This window comes from Brassica napus (assembly GCF_020379485.1).
Source record: "Brassica napus cultivar Da-Ae chromosome C6 unlocalized genomic scaffold, Da-Ae chrC06_Random_12, whole genome shotgun sequence".
Taxonomy (NCBI): Eukaryota; Viridiplantae; Streptophyta; class Magnoliopsida; order Brassicales; family Brassicaceae; genus Brassica; species Brassica napus.
This window is the reverse complement of record NW_026014306.1, coordinates 20,430-30,964: the sequence shown is the minus strand read 5'-3', so window position 1 is coordinate 30,964 and position 10,535 is coordinate 20,430. Positions and strand designations below refer to the sequence as shown.

Here is a 10,535-nt window from a genome sequence, read left to right as displayed (position 1 = left end):
AACCTCTCCGCCTTCATCTCTCTCGCTCTCTATACACTAAACTTTGTCGTCATCATCTCTCTCTCTCGGAACCTTTTGAAACTTTTAAAGTTTTGTTTTTTCGCTTTTTTATTTTCTTTCACGAGCTCTTTTAGCGTTTCTGGAAGCTTTAATCTTACCAGTGCTACCCCCCCCTCCCAATCTAACTTTAGCTAAAGCTTCTTACTTTTGTTTATCTCTCTCCCGTGAAAGCTCTTGTCGGCGGTGGTGATTCTCCGACGAAGCTACTTACTCACCGGAAAATTACTATTCTTGGCGGATCCGATTTCTTAAAAGTGGGACCTTGATGGGTAATTTAGGGAATGTCTTTGAATGAAGCAAAGACTTGTTGGTCTTGCTCTAAAAGAGGAAAGGGAAAGATTCCATTTTTAGTTTTGTCTTTGCCTTTGGAGGGGGGAAACTTGCATGTGAAGGGATCTGGCGTTGAACGAATAAGCCTGAGACCGTACTGTGTGTATCTTCTCTGTCAAGCCCATGTCGGAGAAGCTAGTTGAGTGAGTCCCTTTGGTTCTGTTCTCACAGCAATCAATCCTAAAGTTAATGTCTCTGTGAGCTTAGGGATTAAAGTGGTTGGCTTTGAGAGATGGAGGATATTGGGTTGGTCAAACAAGGTTGGAAATGGATGCAGTCTCAGAAACATATGTGCTCGAACGCTTGTTCTGCGGCGCGGCGTTTTGTGGAGAAGATAGGGGAGCTTGTGGAGCGTCACTGGCCATTGGTGTGCAGTGGGTGTGGGAAGCTGTTAGGGATGCTTCGTCTGGGGATTCTTTACTGGAAAGATTGTATCTTGAGGGGTTTCCGATGCAGTGCTAAGTTGGGCTCAGCTGCTTTGCTTCTGATCATGTGGAGTTGCTTCCTTAGCTTGACTTCCTTGTCTTGCTTGCTCTATGTTCTCCTCAGTATGGTATTGTCTTTACACTCTTAACTCCTTTCTTTTTTTAGATTTTAGATCTTTGAATAGGATTGTCACGTTTACTAACAAAACTGATTCTGAAGTTTTTTTTGATACTACACTACATTGTAGATTTGGTTGTGTTTGATATATTGTATTGAATTGAATATTATGCAGGGAGCAGCTGCAGCTGTTGTTGTGAACTTGGGTTGCACTCCTGGGCTCTTTATTGTAGGACTGTTTGGTATTTTGATATTATGGATGTATGCAAACTTTTGGATCACCGGAACATTGTTCATAGTTGGAGGCAAGTTTTCGATTTTTCATGCTCTTTTACTGTTATACAACACAACCACAATTAGTGTTCTAAAAATCGGTCTGAATGAAACTCGGCATAGAAACGGTCTAATCCCGCCTAGCGATTTTTTGAACATTGACCAATTTAGGAGAAGATTAGTTTGTTGGGGTAGCTTTTCAGGTTATTGGTCAATGAGTCTTATAGTATTCATGATCTATACTATTTTACATGATGTTAATTTCTCTAGTTTTTTTTATATTTCAGGCTATTTATTCTCCTTAAACCATGCCCGTCTGGTGGTTCTAATGGCTGCTGGATATGCGATGTACTGTGTCAAAGTCAGACTCGGATGGCTTGGAGTTCTGCTCTCAATGAATCTTGCCTTCTTGTCCAACGATGTATTAAACTGTCTTCTTCAATGGTGTGACAATCTAAGCGAAAAGCCACAACCTGAGGAGCCAAGAAGTCTGAAGAAACGATTATAGAAGAAGACTATCCAGGGGAATTTGAGTATCCTTCAGTTCCTGTCGAAGAAGAAGAAGAAGAGACAGAGAAAAAGGTTCACGAGAATAAGTCATCAGCTGAACCAACTGCTCCTACTACAACTGTTGTTAACACCGTGAAGGAGATTACTAGTGTTAAGATGGTCAAAGTGGATACAAGTTCGTCAGCTGATGAAATGAAGAGGATACTGAAGAGCGTGAATCATTATGAAGCGTTGGGGTTTTCAAGGCATAAGAAGATTGATGACGCTGTGCTTAAGAAAGAGTATAGAAAGAAGGTTTGGTTCTTTGTTTCCAATTCTTTAATGCAGTTTATGTGAAGGTTAATGAGAGAGTATGTTGGTTTTGTTTCTAGGCAATGTTGGTTCATCCTGATAAAAATATGGGAAGTCCTTTGGCTAGTGAATCATTCAAGAAGCTTCAATGTGCTTACGAGGTAGGAATGTTGATGTTTATGTTCTTGGTGACATGTAAAGGCTTGAACTTGTTTTTGTTTTGTTTCCTCAGGTTCTTTCTGATATTGTAAAGAAGAGAGATTACGATGAGCAATTAAGAAAAGAAGAGTCTAGGACCAGGAGTGTTTGTCAGACATCTCATGCTTCTTCACATCAGGTTTAGTTACTTTCCTTTAAGCTTCTCTGTAGTATCTTTTTTTGGTGTGTGTTTGTCAGACTTTTCTTTTTTTTTTCATTTGCAGAGTGGTGCTGGTTATAGAGCAGAAGAGTCGAGACGGATACATTGTACAAAATGTGGCAATTCACACATATGGGTATGCACCAGTAGGACTAAAGCAAAGGCAAGATGGTGCAAGGTGATTTAAATCAAAACCATTCTTTTGTTATTTAAATGCTCTTTTTTCAGATAATTTAATCTGTTAAACAAAAATGTAGGATTGTGGTCAATATCATCAAGCCAAAGATGGAGATGGGTGGGTTGAACTCAAAGGGACATTACCCTTTGAGAGAGCACATAAGGTTAGTAGCTTTGTTGCTTGTAATGATGGAAGATCTTGTTTTGGTTTAGCTTAACCACTTTGTTTTTTTCATGTCCTTGAAGATTGAGATACCACGCGCTTTTGTTTGTGCGGAGAGCAAGATCTTTGACGTCTCAGAGTGGGCCATATGTCAGGTCTGTTTCTCTCTTATCTCTATGCGAAAGATGATTGAGATTTTACATGAACATGTTTTTGATTTTTGACTTTGATGAATAAACAGGGAATGGCGTGTAGACCAAACACGCATAGGCCAAGCTTTCATGTGAACATGGTTGGGTTAGAGAAGACAACGCAGAGGTCAAACTCGAGTAGGTTCCCATGGGATCTAGACGTGGAGATGATGGATGAGGACGAAGAGGAGTTTGAGCTGTGGCTTCAACAAGCTCTTGCTTCTGGTCTGTTTTGCGAGACCTCAAAACGCAGGAAAAGCTGGAGCCCTTTCAAGTTGAGCCAGATGAAAAGCAAGAAACAGTGGCGAAGGACATCCACTTGATGTATAAGTTTATTGCCACAGGGTACAGGAGACAGGATTCACAGCAAAGTGAATGCAAAGATCTGAGTAGTAGCAACTAGCAAGCATACTCTCTTTGGGGGATCTTTCTCTGTAAATAGAAGCTGTTGGAGGATTCTTGTTCACTTGTTTTCTTTTTAGTCTTGTCTACTTTGAGCAAAAAAAAGAAGCTGTTTATTTTTACGTGAATTTGAAACTCCACATAACCGAGTATGCGGTATTATTGCATAATTAATGTGTTTGCTTCATGTTCAACCCCGCAAATTGTCTAGAAGTGGAAAAACAAGAAGCAAAGATCTGTCTTTTTAGATTAAGAAGTCATTTCTCGTCTTCTTCTTCATCAGTTAATATATGCAAAGAAACAATAACTTCGAGAAGAACTCGCAAGACCGGTTTAGGTGGTTGCAAGACCGGTTCGATTCCAAAATTATTACCGTTAGGAGAGAACCGCACGCACGCACGCACGCGTTTGTGGCGATCGAAACCGACTCAAAACTTGAGAGAAATATAGCCGTTGTAGCTTCTCTATAAATATGCAACACACCAAGACACATAAACACTTTAATCAGACAACAAAACCGAACTCAAAACACACTATAATCAGACAACAAAACCAAACCATTATTTCCTCTCCTCCTTTCTTCTTCTCCAATTATATCGATGTCTGATCAACAACGCCTATTAAAAAAAAACACCGAAGAAGAAGAATACAAATCTCCAACCTTTCTTACACTAAAGCTCTCTCTGTAAATCTTTCAATCTCATTTCTGTGCAATGGAGAAACCACCGCCCAGAGACCAAACCGGTTTCGAAATCGATCAAAGCCGGTTCTCCAATTCCCCGTCGGGAGAATCGCTCGAGTACCTCTCGCTGCTGAAGAAGTTAAGTCTCTCGATTCAGATCTGATTTTTTTGTTTAGCGAAATTCATTTGTCTGATTTCTAAGATCTGTGGTTCAGCTGTTAGAGCTTGTTGCCAGAGACAACAAGAAGTCGGCGATCATACCCCCAGGCTTCTTCTTCTTTTGCCGAAGGAACGATGATGCTTTTACCAAATTTCTCTTTTTTTTTTTTCAAACTTATATGTATGTATGTATGTGTGTATGTATGTGTGTGTATGAGAGATAGAGAGAGGGGGGGAGGGAGAGAGAGAGCGGGAAAGAGAGAGAGGGGGAGGGGGAGGGGGAGGAGGGGGAGGGAGAGAGGAGAGAGAGGGGGAGAGGAGAGAGAGGAAGAGGAGAGAGAGAGGGAGAGAGAGAACGGGAGAGCGCCCAGGAGAGAGAGAGCGGGAGCTCGCCCGGGAGAGAGAGAGCGGGAGAGAGAGAGAGAGAGGGAGAGAGCGGGAGAGAGCGAAGAGCGGGAGAGGAGAGGGAGGGAGAGAGAGAGAGAGCGGGAGAGGGGAGAGGAGAGAGAGGGGGAGAGAGAGAGCGGCGGCCCGGGGAGCGGGAGAGAGAGAGCGGTGGCCCGGGGAGAGGCGGGAGAGCGGCCTGCCCGGGGAGAGCGGCCCGCCCGGGAGAGAGAGGGCGGGAGAGAGGGTTTAGGGAGAGAGAGGGCCCGGGGAGAGCGAGAGAGAGAGAGCAGGAGAGAGGGAGAGAGAGAGAGAGTGGGAGAGAGAGACGGGAAGAGGAGAGAGAGGGGAAGAGAGAGACGGGAAGAGGAGAGAGAGGGGGAGAGGAGAGAGCAGGAGAGAGAGGGGGGAAAGAAGGGGGGGAGAGGAGAAGGGGGGGAGAGAGAGCGGGAGAGAGGAAGGGGAGGGAGAGAGAGAGCGGGAGAGAGGAGGAAGGGGAGGGAGAGAGAGAGCGGGGGAGAGAGAGAGGAGGGAGAGAGGGGGGAGAGAGGAGGAAGGGGAGGGAGAGAGGAGGAAGGGAGGGAGGGAGAGAGAGGGGGGAGAGAGGAGAGGAGGGAGAGGAGAGAGCGGGAGAGAGGGAGAGAGAGAGAGGGAGAGAGAGGGGGGGGGGGGAGAGAGCGGGTTGGGGGGGGGGAGAGCGGGGGTGGGGGAGAGGGAGGAGGGAGGAGAGCGGGGAGCGGGGGAGAGAGACGGGAGAAGGGGGAGGGGCGGGAGAGAGGGGGAGGGGGAGAGAGAGGGGGAGGGAGGAGGGCGGGCGAGGAGAGAGAGGGTGCGGAGAAAGAGAGCGAGGCGGGGCGCGGGGAGAGAGAGGGCTGGGAGAGAGCGGGAGAGAGAGAGAGGGAGATAGAGAGGGGGCTGAGTGAGAGGAGAGAGAGAGATGGCGCGGGGCTGGAGAGTGAGACGCTGATGGAGCAGCCAGAGAGGACTTGGTTGGTCGGGCGGGGAAAGAGAGCTGATATAGAGAGAGCGGGCGGAAGGCGAGATCGGAGCAATGCGATCGCCAGAAAAGGAGAGAGGGGCGGGCTGAATGAGGAAAGTGCAAGGTCTGACTATACGATTGAGATATGAGACTTGCCGATGCGATCAAAAGCTAAAAGAAATAAGAACTCCAAAAGAGAAATTGTAGAGAAAGAACAACAACAAAAAGAAGGGTTTCTAAAATTTATAGTGTTGTTTTAAAATTTCTAACCATATTTTACATTTGTATTAATGTATGCTAAACTCTCTTTCATGGTACATGGACATCGTTCAATTTTTTTTATAAATTAATTTAGTAAAAATTTCATATACTCCCTAAATTAGTGGACTAACCATTATAAAATCGTTATTCTCTAGAGAAATGAAGACAACAAAGCTTCCAAATCTCTTTGACCATCATCATATATCAGTACAAGAGGCTATGCATTAAAGAAATATTGTTGTATTTTTTGAATTTCTCTCAAAATCTATCTGTTAACAACCCCTACGGAAATATTGAGTTTTACGTTAAACGCTCTATATACTGAAACTTATACTTTTTATTGTTGTTCTAAATTTTCTAACGACATTCTAAATTTGTATTAATGTTTGTTAAACTCTCTTTTATGGTGTATCAGAATCGTTCTAATTTTTTTTATCAATTAATTAGTAAAACTTCGTAATATTATCTAAATCAGCGGAAATAACCACTACAAAATTGCTATTTTCTTGAAAAACGGACACAACAAAGGCTCTAAACCTCTTTCAAAAGCATCATATATTAGTGTAGAATGCAACTATGCACCCCCACAAAATATTGAATTTTGGTAAATGATTTATATACTGAACCCTATAATCCTTAGTGTTGTTTTAAAATTTCTAACCACATTCTACATTTGTATTAATCTATGTTAAACTATCTTTCATGGTACATGAGTATCGTTTAATTCTTTTAAAAATTAATTTAGTAAAATTTCATATACTCCCTAAATTAGTGGACTAACCATTAGAAAATCACTATTCTCTAGAGAAATGAAGACAACAAAGGTTCAAAACATCTTTGACCATCATCATATATTAGTACACGAGGAAAATATGCATTAAAAGCAATATTGTTATGTTTTTGAATTTTTCTCAAAATCTAGATGTTAACCCCTACGAAAATATTGAGTTTTACGTTAATAGCTCTATACACTGAAACTTATACTTTTTATTGTTGTTCTAAATTTTCTAACGACATTTTAAATTTGTATTAATGCATGTTAAACTCTCTTTTATAGGATATGAGAATCATTCTTATTTTTTATCAATTAATTAGTAAAACTTATATAATACTATCTAAATCAGTGGAATAACCACTACAAATCGCTATTTTCTTGAAAAACGGACACAACAAAGGCTCTAAACCTCTTTCAACATCATCATATACTAGTGTAGGATGCAACTATGCATTAAAACAATATTGTCATATTTTTGAAATTTTCCAAAATCTATGCGTTAACCACTACAAAATATTGAATTTTGGTAAATGCTTTATATACTTAACCCTATAATCTTTAGTGTTGTTTTAAAATTTCTAACCACATTCTACATTTGTATTAATCTATGGTAAACTCTCTTTCATGGTACATGAGCAACGTTCAATTTTTTTTAAAATAATTTAGTAAAATTTCATATACTCCCTAAATTAGTGGACTAACCGTTATAAAATCGCTATCATCTAGAGAAATAAAGACAACAAAGGTTTCAAACCTCTTTGACCATCACCATATATTAGTACATGATGCAACTATGCATTAAAGCAATATTTTTATATTTCTTGAATTTTTGAATTTTTCTCAAAATCAATCTATTAACCCCTACGAAAATATTGAGTTTTATGTTAAACGCTCTATATACTGAAACCTAAACATTTTAGTGTTGTTTAAAAATTTCTAACCACATTATACATTTGTATTAATGTATGTTAGACTATCTTTCATGGTATATGGGAATCATTATTTTTTTTTTTATCAATTAATTTAGTAAAACTTCATAATACTCCCTAAATCTGTGGAATAACCACTATAAAGTCGCTATTTTCTTGAAAAACGCGCACAACAAGGCTCTAAATCTCTTTAAACATCATCATATGTTAGTCCAGGATGCAACTATGCATTAAAACAATATTGTCATATTTTTTTGAAATTTTCTCAAAACATAAGTGTTAAACACTACAAAAATATTGAATTTTAGTAAATGATTTATATACTGAAGCCTATAATCTTTAGTGTTGTTTTAAAATTTCTAATCACATTATACATTTGTATTAATGTATGTTAAACTCTTTTTCATGGTACTTGAGAATCGTCCAATTTTCTTTATAAATTAATTTAGCAAAACTTTATATACTCTTTAAATTAGTGGACCTTTATAAAATCGCTATTCTCTAGAGAAATGGAGACAACAAAGGTTTCAAACCTCTTTGACCATCATCATATATTATTACATGAGGCAACTATGCATTAAATTAATATTGATATATTCTCTGAATTTTTCTCAAAACTCCCTACGAAAATACTGAGTTTTACGTTAAACGCTCTATACACTGAAACTTATACTTTTTATTGTTGTTCTAATTTTCTAACGACATTCTAAATTTGTATTAATGTATGCTAAACTCTCTTTTGTGGTATGTGAGAATCGTTCTAATTTTTTTATCAATTAATTAGTAAAACTTCACAATAATATCTAAATTAGTGGAATAATCACTACAAAATCGCTATTTTCTTGAAAAAAAGACACAATAAAAGCTCTAAACCTCTTTCGACATCATCATATATTAGTGTAAGATAAAACTATGCATTAAAACAATATTTTTATATTTATTGAAATTTTCTCAAAATCGTTGTGTTAACCAATACAAAAATATTGAATTTTGGTAAATGCTTTATATAATGAACCCTATAATCTTTAGTGTTGTTATAAAATTTCTAACCACATTCTAGATTTGTATTAATGTATGCTAAACTCTCTTTCATGGTACATGAGCATCGTTCATTTTTCTTTTAAAATTAGTTTTGTAAAATTTCATACTCCCTAAATTATTAGACTAACCATTATAAAATCGCTATTATCTAGAGAAATGGAGACATCAAAGGTTCCAAACCATTTTGACCATCACCATATATTATTACAGGAGGCAACTATGCATTAAAGAAATATTGTTATATTTTTTTTATTTTTTCTCAAAATCTATGTGTTAAAAACACCTACGAAAATATTGAGTTTTACGATAAACACTCTATATACTGAAGCCTAAACATTTTAGTGATGTTTTAAATTTTCTAACCACACTCTACATTTGTATTAATGTATGTTAAACTCTCTTTCATGGTATATGAGAACCGTTATAATTTTTAATCAATGAATTTAGTAAAACTTCATAATACTCCTTAAATCGGTGAAATAACCACTATAAAATTGCTATTTTCTTGAAAAACGGAGACAACAAAGACTCTAAACCTCTTTTAACATCATCATATGTTAGTGGAGGATGCAACTATGCATTAAAACAATATTGTCATATTTTTTGAGATTTTCTCAAAATCTATGTGTTAACCCCTACAAAGATATTAATTTTGATAATTGCTATATATACTGAAGCCTATAATCTTTAGTGTTGTTTTAAAATTTCTAACCGCGTTCTACATTTGTATTAATATAGGCTAAACTATCTATCATGGTACATGAGCATCGTTAATTTTGTTTTTAAATTAATTTAGTAAAATTTCATATACTTCCTAAATTAGTGGACTAACCATTATAAAATCGCTATTCACTTGATAAATGAAGACAACAAAAGTTCCAAACCTCTTTAACCATCACCATATATTAGCGCATGAGGCAATTATGCATTAAAGCAATATTTTTATATTATTTGAAGATTTGAAACGTTCTCAAAATATATGTGTTAACCCCTACGAAAATATTGAGTTTTATGTTAAACATTCTATATACTGAAGTCTAAAACATTTAGTGTTGTTTTTAAAATTCTAACCACATTCTATATTTGTATTAATGTATGTTAAACTCTCTTTCATGGTATATGGAAATTGTTATAATTTTTAATCAATTAATTTAGTAAAACTTCATAATACTCCTTAAATCGGTGAAATAATCACTATAAAATCGCTATTTTCTTGAATAACGAAGACAACAAAGGCTCCAAACCTCTTTCAATACCATCATATATTAGTGCAAGATGCAACTATGCATTAAAATAATATTGTCATATTTTTTGAAATTTTCTCAAAATCTATGTGTTAACAACCCCTACAAAAAATATTGAATTTTGATAATTGCTTTATATACTGAAGCATATAATCTTTAGTGTTGTTTTAAAATTTCTAACCATATTCTACATTTGTATTAATGTATGTTAAACTCTCTTTCATGGTACATGAGAATCAGTATAATTTTGTATCAATTAATTTAGTAAAACTTCATAATACTCCATAAATCGATGGAATAACAACAATAAACTTGCTATTTTCTTGAAAACGGAGACAACAAAGGCTCCAAGCCTCTTTCAACATCATCATATATTAGTGCATGATGCAACTATGCATTAAAACAATATTGTCATATTTTTTGAGATTTTCTCAAAATCTATGTGTTAACCCCTACAAAAATATTAAATTTTTGGTAAATGCTTTATATACTGAAGCCTATAATCTTTAGTGTTGTTTTAAAATTTCTAACCACATTCTACATTTGTATTAATGTATGCTAAACTCTCTTTTATAGTGTATGAGCATCGTTCAATTTTTTTTATAAGTTAATTTAGTAAAACTTTATACACTCCCTAAATTAGTGGACTAACTATTATAAAATCGTTATTCTCTAGAGAAATGTATACAACAAAGGTTCCAAACCTCTTTGACCATCATCATATATTAGTACAGGAGGCAACTATGCATTAAACCAATATTGTTATATTTTTGAATTTTTCTC

At 36.9% G+C, this 10,535-nt stretch overlaps 1 pseudogene; it reads left to right on the top strand.

The window, feature by feature from the left end:
• On the top strand, positions 1-3,492 carry LOC125594918 (annotated as a pseudogene).
• Positions 3,493-10,535: the final 7,043 nt, after the last annotated feature.